General features: G+C 30.9%; 1 pseudogene; it reads left to right on the top strand.

Annotated features, from left to right (window-relative positions):
* The first annotated feature begins 203 nt into the window (after nt 1-203).
* Nucleotides 204-320, top strand: LOC145263765 (5S ribosomal RNA; annotated as a pseudogene).
* Nucleotides 321-7,512: the final 7,192 nt, after the last annotated feature.

Genomic DNA, 7,512 nt, shown 5'->3' on the forward strand with positions numbered 1-7,512 from the left:
GCAGACATGCGTCATTAAATTCCTGGTAAAAGCGCATTTAGAATGATGGAGATTATGTAAAAAAATAAATTATGGAGCATAAAAGATTGCTCGTTTTAATGATACCACTCCCGTTTTCATAACTCTTCAACTTTCTGAGTTGAAAAAGTAGGAAGCTTTACTTTTGGAATGATCCTCATATATATATATATATATATATATATATATATGGCATAATCGCGTTGACAAACCAGTTCTCGTCAGAACACTGAAGTTAAGCAACGTTGAGTCTAGTTAGTACCAAATTGGTGACCATTTGGGAATTCTAGGTGCTGTATGGGCTCTCAGCTTATCTCTGCATTTATTTCCAGTCGTCATGTACATACACTTCACTTGACACTGGTATTTAACAATGTCGACGCAGGAGAGGTGTGGTTGGAGACTGCGCACCTCCTGCAACAAAAATTTCACGAACAGGCACCCGTTCGTTAAAGACTGAAGGAGCTTTATATATTATATATTAGTGTTCAGAGGATTAATTGGAACCGAGAATCAAACAATAGGATGTTTTGGGGTTATCAGAATTGGTATAAAAAAACTGTGCCTATTTTCCGATACCCAAACGATTCTTTAAATTTTTTTTTCCTTTTTGTTTGCAATTTAATTTTGCATTCCATTACTAATAATAAATAATATAATGCAATAATTAATAATTATTATATATATATATATATATATATACACTGATATACTGATTATATATATATATATATATACTGATGGTTGCACAATCTGCATCAAACACTTAAAAATCTGAAAGGACGCAGTAAAGTCTTATCCATGCATTCCAAGAACCTAAATCAATGTTTTCATAAAAAAATTGACAAAAATGATAACAAATCCAGATTGCGGGTTCTCTATTAATTAGAGAAAGTGGCTTTGCATTTTTTTTTTTTTTTTAATTATTTTAATTATTTCCTTTATTTGAAAATTTCCTTCAGTTTTTTTTTTGTTTTTTGTTTTTTTCTCTTACACAACCATTTCAAGGTAACCGCACACTTTACAACTGAGCAATTCAATTCCGTGATAGGAATCTGTAAGCCTAAAGGTAGTGCACGCTTAAGGAAAGAGGTCCATTATCACCTGCATATCTTTCTCTGTGTAGTCAATGAAATCTAATGTCAGTTATAGAACTTCTGCATGAAATTTGGGAAGATTGTGGACTTTGCATTAAATCCAGTGAAGTTGAAGATTCTATCGGTGGTTTGGAAGCATATGAGGATATCAACATAGTTCTGAAAAGCAGAGGAAGGGATTATCACGAAATATATAGATAAGAACGTTGAATGATTGTCACACTGTTTGACACCGTTATCAACAACTATTATTTCTAATGGTGCACCATCGAAGTTAGAGCATACCTCCATGTCCTATTCCTGATGATGATGATGATGATGATGATGATGATGATGATGATGCCGACGACGACGACGACGATTTCGATTTCTTGTCTAGCAAGTGTCAATTCCCTATCAGTTCATTTCACTGGTAGTGGAGTGGAAAAAAATGGACATCAAAGATACTGACTAAAGAAATTCAGCCCCCAGTCTATCTGCACATTCCAAACCATATATAAGTATTTTATTTAAAAAAAAACTTTACATTACAGTGTCTGCTTGGTGTACTGTTAAAACGGTCTGGACATGCCATTTTCTACGGTAGAATCACTTTTATATTGTCAGATCAAATCTTTGGTACTATTTAGTAGTTCCTACGATCAGACACTGTTTTTCTTTTTAACTATCTTATGATATATATACTAGCAGAAGTACCCGTCGTTGATTAGGTTCAAAAACAGCCTACAGAAAATGGACCGTGATTGATGAAAGTATGATAGGTTATGAAAAGGAGGTGGTTGTAAAGAGATAGGTTTTGATACTCAAAAATTTTATCCTAAGCAAAATATGATGAAAGTAAAGATAATTTTTGCGAAAATACATTTTTTTTTATATCAACTTTGTTTCCATTCGTAGCCAAGAGTGACCAACAAAATGATGTTTCCTTACAAAGAGAAAATGTTATATATATAATAATATAAATATACAAGAAATAAATGTTACCATAGTCAATAAAAGTTACTTTTATGGTAGAAAAGTTCATTGGTTTGTATTTTTAAGTAGTTTGTAAAAACAATTTTTTTTTTTTAATTCACGAACTGGTTTTAAAAAAAATCAAAATGGCAGCGACTTTGAAATGGAGAGCCCCATTTTCAATTTGAAGGAAAGGCACCTGAGCATTCTGTGTTACCAATTTAAGAGAGTTCCGTCAACGTAAGGAATATTTATAAACATATTTTAATGTTTTTCGTTATTTTGTGTTGAGGTATATTCGATTATGGCATGTGTAGTTATATAAAAATTCATTTAAGTAGTTATTGCCTCAAATTTCGTTTTAATTTCGGTTCGCTGAAATTATTTCAAGTAAAGGGCATTAAAAACTATTTAAAAAAAAATGAACTGAACTTTTATTGACTATGGTAACATTTATTTCTTGTATATTTATTTTTTTCGATAATCATTTATTGGCTTTTCTGCTAAACACTCTTATTAAATAATATCGACGAAATATCGAAAAACAAAGAAACAAAAAAAGTTTTGAAAAATAATGAAGCTTTACTTACTTTAGTAAAATAATTCGAAACAGCAAAATGGGATATTAAAAAAGTAAACACGTAACTACTTTAGTTTTTTAAAGCAAAGAATCGATATAAATATGAATAAGAAGAAAATGGCACCCTTTTCAAGCAGAACAGCTTCGTTTCAGTTTTACAGTACTGAACGGTATAGTATTGCGCCGTCAGATTCAAGGCTGTACTATGGTAATGTAAAGAACACGCAGAAAAGGTTGTAATCAACTGAATTTCTTCTAGTACACTGACAAAAAAAGCTTAAACAGATATATAAATAAAAATAAAAAGGTTTTGTAAATGTTTTTAAAAAACACGTAATCACGTGAGCAGGATTTTTTCCTTCTTTTGACATGATAACAAGTAACGTTCTTATTTTTTATTATTTATCTATTTTCAAAAGAGTGCCACATGCAAGTGGAGAAGGAAAAAAACAGAGTTATGCAAAATTTGTGTCGAGAATTATCTAAAGCTCCGACTTTTTTTTTTTTTGGCTTTCACTTTAATAAGAACGTGAATTTATGAGGTGAATTTATTCGACACAATATGATTCAACTCAAAAAAAATAAATAAAAGCTAACGTGAATTAAGATTAAAGTTAAGGTGTTATTGTGGACCCTCACCCCTTTAGAAAACCTTGTTAAACTTTGTGACATATTTACATTCTATGGAGGTTAGGCGCGAACGAACACCCAATAATTTTATTATACCATATTTCTTCAAACTGAAACATAATTATCAAAGTATACTTACGCAAATAGATATGAAAAGTCTTTGTTAAAGTTTGTGCCATATTTCCATGGAGTACAGGCGTGAACACAGACCACCCCAATTTTATTATACCGTCCCTATTTAAGTTGAAACATACTTATCAACATATTCTTATGTACATCTATATCAAAAACCCTTGTAAACGTTTTTTTTATTTTCATTTTTTATTTCCATACTTTGTGGACCAGGCGTGAACGCAGACCCCACAATTTTTATGAACTACCATTCTGCCAGATCAAACATATCCATTCCTGATCCTCGATACATCTTATATCATGCGTAATCAGTTTTTTAAAATAGTCAACCATATATGAGCCTATTCGTGACCAGACACACACAGATGTTCAGCTTTATATATGAAACAAAAAACAGATCATGATGTTAGAAAAAAAATTTGTTTCAAATAAATGAAAACAATTATTTAAATTCAAATATTTTGATTTAACAAACTCTTTTCGGTAGTATTCAGGTAATTTTTTCTTTGTTTTTTTCTTTATTGTAGCGATCTAATGATATGTCAGCATTTCAGTACAAATATCTGGACATTTAAAAGACAGTTTCCAATAACATCATTAGAAGTTAGTTGTCTACAACAGCAATGTTGTCAAACTTCGACAATACAGAAAAAACATTTTCTTGCATCATGCTCTGGTTTCTAACTGGTTTTTCATATTTTCATTAACCGATGCTTTTAATGTAGTTATATATTGCATGCATTCAATACCTACGTGAGGATAAAATACACAATATAATATAAAATGAAATACAATGGAGGCAGGATTTTCACATGCACACATATATATCTTAATGAATATAAATTAATAAATAATTAATAAATATTGTATACATATACACTAATGAGACTGATTTTCTTGTATCTATAGTTTCAATAGGGAAATAACAAAACACTTTCTAAACAAATCTATCACACTTACTATTTGGTAAACCATGTATTACGAAAACGGTATCATTCTCATTTAAAAATTAAAATGATAATTTCAAATATGTATTCCCATATAAAAAGATAGCAGATAGTTTAACTCTCTATCTATTACGTCCTCTCATTCCACGCACGTCACCATATAACATTATTAACAGATGTAATTAATTTTATATGACTGTTATTGTTTCTTTTGAAACCTCCTATATTTATAACATATTACACCAGATTATAACTATAAATAATAGGTACTTCCCTCGATTGAATTAAATTCTACCAAATTGTATTCACAGTATTGAACACTGGCTAATAGTAATACTTTTAATCATTCATCAGTTTATCGAAATGAATTAATGAACACGAATGAGTTTTCACATATCCTGCTAGTATTTATATAATAGATTATTCACTTAGTCGTACTAAGGGAGTGGACCTGGCCATCTAAGCATACTGGAATGCCACAATGTAAACCAACCTTAAAAAGGTTCTTTAGTTTTCTAATAGAGTTCAATTGATCAAGAGGTGAACACTAACTGCTAAATTTGATGATTACCAAACAAGAATATTTTGCAAAGTATTTCATTACAATTTCATAAACTTGATACTTGATCTGATACCACATACCCTCATATAGTGTTAGAGTAAGGAGATCGTGTCATATCTTTAAAACAGGATTCCTCCTAGGGCACTATACTTTGCAAACAACCCAGCATATTCATTTTTCTTTAAATATTATAAATCAGGGAATTGTCAAATTTTATGACATTTTAAAGATGAATTATCTCAATTATAAATAAGGAGAAAATTAAATACTAACAGTGGTCAGTGAAATAGAGAAAAACTAGTCAGAATTCCCAGTGAAGTAGGTGCCAGTGAGAGCAGATATGAGTGTGAGAGCTAAAATAACTCTGATCTATTGTGTGAATGACGGTGTTAGGAAAAGCTGCTGAACCAGAGAAAATATAAAAAAAAACAGTGCATAGATTTCAAATACGTATACATGAGGCCTAAATTTTGCCCAAACAAATTAGCATATCCAGGTTTTGTTTTGGAAACTATAAATGGTCAATGAAATTGGAGTAAATTCACTTTACTTTACACATAAGATATAAACTAAGTGGTCAACACTAGTTGAGGGCGACCCGAAGGCTTTCTTTTCATCAGTTACTACACAGAGGTATAGGAGAGAACGCAACTCCATTCCCAGGATTACTCCACTTGCCCTTGATCCTCCCCTTATTTTGCTGAGTGTTTAGCAAGGGGGCTTCAAGTATAATTTTTTAAAGTCTTTAGTAGGATTCAACTGGATTAAAACTGGGTTCCCCAGCTCAATAGTGAACACTCTTATTATGACAGTATTTATCCAGAATACAGACGGTGTTATCGTTTAGGATTTTCAAGTTAAATTCAATTTTTTTCAGCATCCTTTATTCATTAAATTGTAAGGTGAAAGTACAGATTAGTTTATTTTTTTGTTTTGTTTTTTTAAAGCCCAACCCCACCGAGCTTCCCATGTTAAAAATAGGTTCTAAATAATAACATTATTTCAGCATGGTTTGCATTCTGCATAAATACTATTATGCCAACTGAACCGATATAAGTATGTATATGTTTTCAAATTTAATGATTTTGAAGGAGTGAAAAATTCTTTAAGTTTTGGCACGATTGACACGTTTCACATGAACCTTTTCACGTTTCACATCAACCTTTTCACGTTTCACATCAACCTTTTCACGTTTCACATAAAAAACGACCCTGGTGTCTAACTCTGTCCCGTGGGGAGGCATTGTAAATAGGAACTTATGTTTTTACTGTTAAAAGCAACTCTTTATTACTTTTTTCCAACATGATTTTAAGAAAAAGAACAAAAAATTTTGGTGTTGTTACCATATCTTCTTGGGTCTTCTCAACGGACTTTCCCCTCCCCACTGATCAGTGAGGTTAAATGTTAAATAGTATTTGCTCTCCTTATTTTCTAGAAATGTGTCAATGAATCTAAAAATATAGATAACTAGTATTTCAACCAGGCGTTGCCCGGATGTTTGGAGGTGTATGTTGAGCAAAAAAAAAAAAAAGAAAAATAAAAGCGGTCAATGTTTTTAACTTTGACCCCTATTATGACCCCTTAACATTTATTCTTTTGGGCTCAATTTAAGTTATTAAGTTAGATCCATGTCGAAGGAACCTATATCTAAAATTTCAAGTGTTTAGACCCAAAACTGTCGGAGGAGTTTGGTAGAGTTCTCAACGGTCGAATCGTTAAACTTTGACCCCTTAACAGCTAAATTTCTGTCCGAAAGCCGATCACAAAGATTTTCCCAAATCTCAGTATCCTGTATATCAAATTTCGAGTCTGTAGACTGTAAATTGACAAAGTTATTGTGTAGGGAAATGTACACAGACACGTTCACTTTTATAGATATAGATTGTAGAGAAACATACTCAGCAAATAATGATTTAGTTGACTAATAATGAAAAAACTTGATGGTACATCAGTAAACGACAATGGGACACAATATTTTACACACATTCTCTAATAAAAGAGGCATCGTTCTGTATGTCTTAACCAATTTTATTCTATGCCAAAACTACCCTCCCATCGGTGTTACATAAAAAAATAGTATTTACTTTGAAATGCTTCTGTTTTGCAATAGTTTTATTCAAATTATATTTTAGTTTTTAGGTTGAAATGGTTTTGATTATTGTTTTTTTCATATAATAAAAAATATTTTATAAAAGCTTACATAAAAATGGTTTGTACTTTAAAATGTTTTTTTTTTTTACTATTAGGCATCAAAATAACGTACCCATTAAAGAATATTTCCGAAAATAATGACTAATTCTTGCTGATGATTACGAAAGTTTCTCTTGTTTGTTCCTATCAATTAAATTTAAACTAAAAATAATTCTGATTCAATAGAGTATTTGTGTAATATAAAATAAACATCTAAAATATTTCATAGCTAAAGTATTTTATTTTAGCAAATAATCTGAAGAAAAAGACCTATTAACATTCTTAAATACTCAATTGTAAAGAAAACTGGAAACCATTACGTAAACATTAATCAGAAAGGGCTGTGCCTTGTTAAACACTAGCACGACTTCTGCAAAGCAGAAAACGGAAATCAAAATGACA

This window comes from Euprymna scolopes, chromosome 3, assembly GCF_053919585.1.
Source record: "Euprymna scolopes isolate OS-2025 chromosome 3, ASM5391958v1, whole genome shotgun sequence".
NCBI lineage: Eukaryota > Metazoa > Mollusca > Cephalopoda > Sepiida > Sepiolidae > Euprymna > Euprymna scolopes.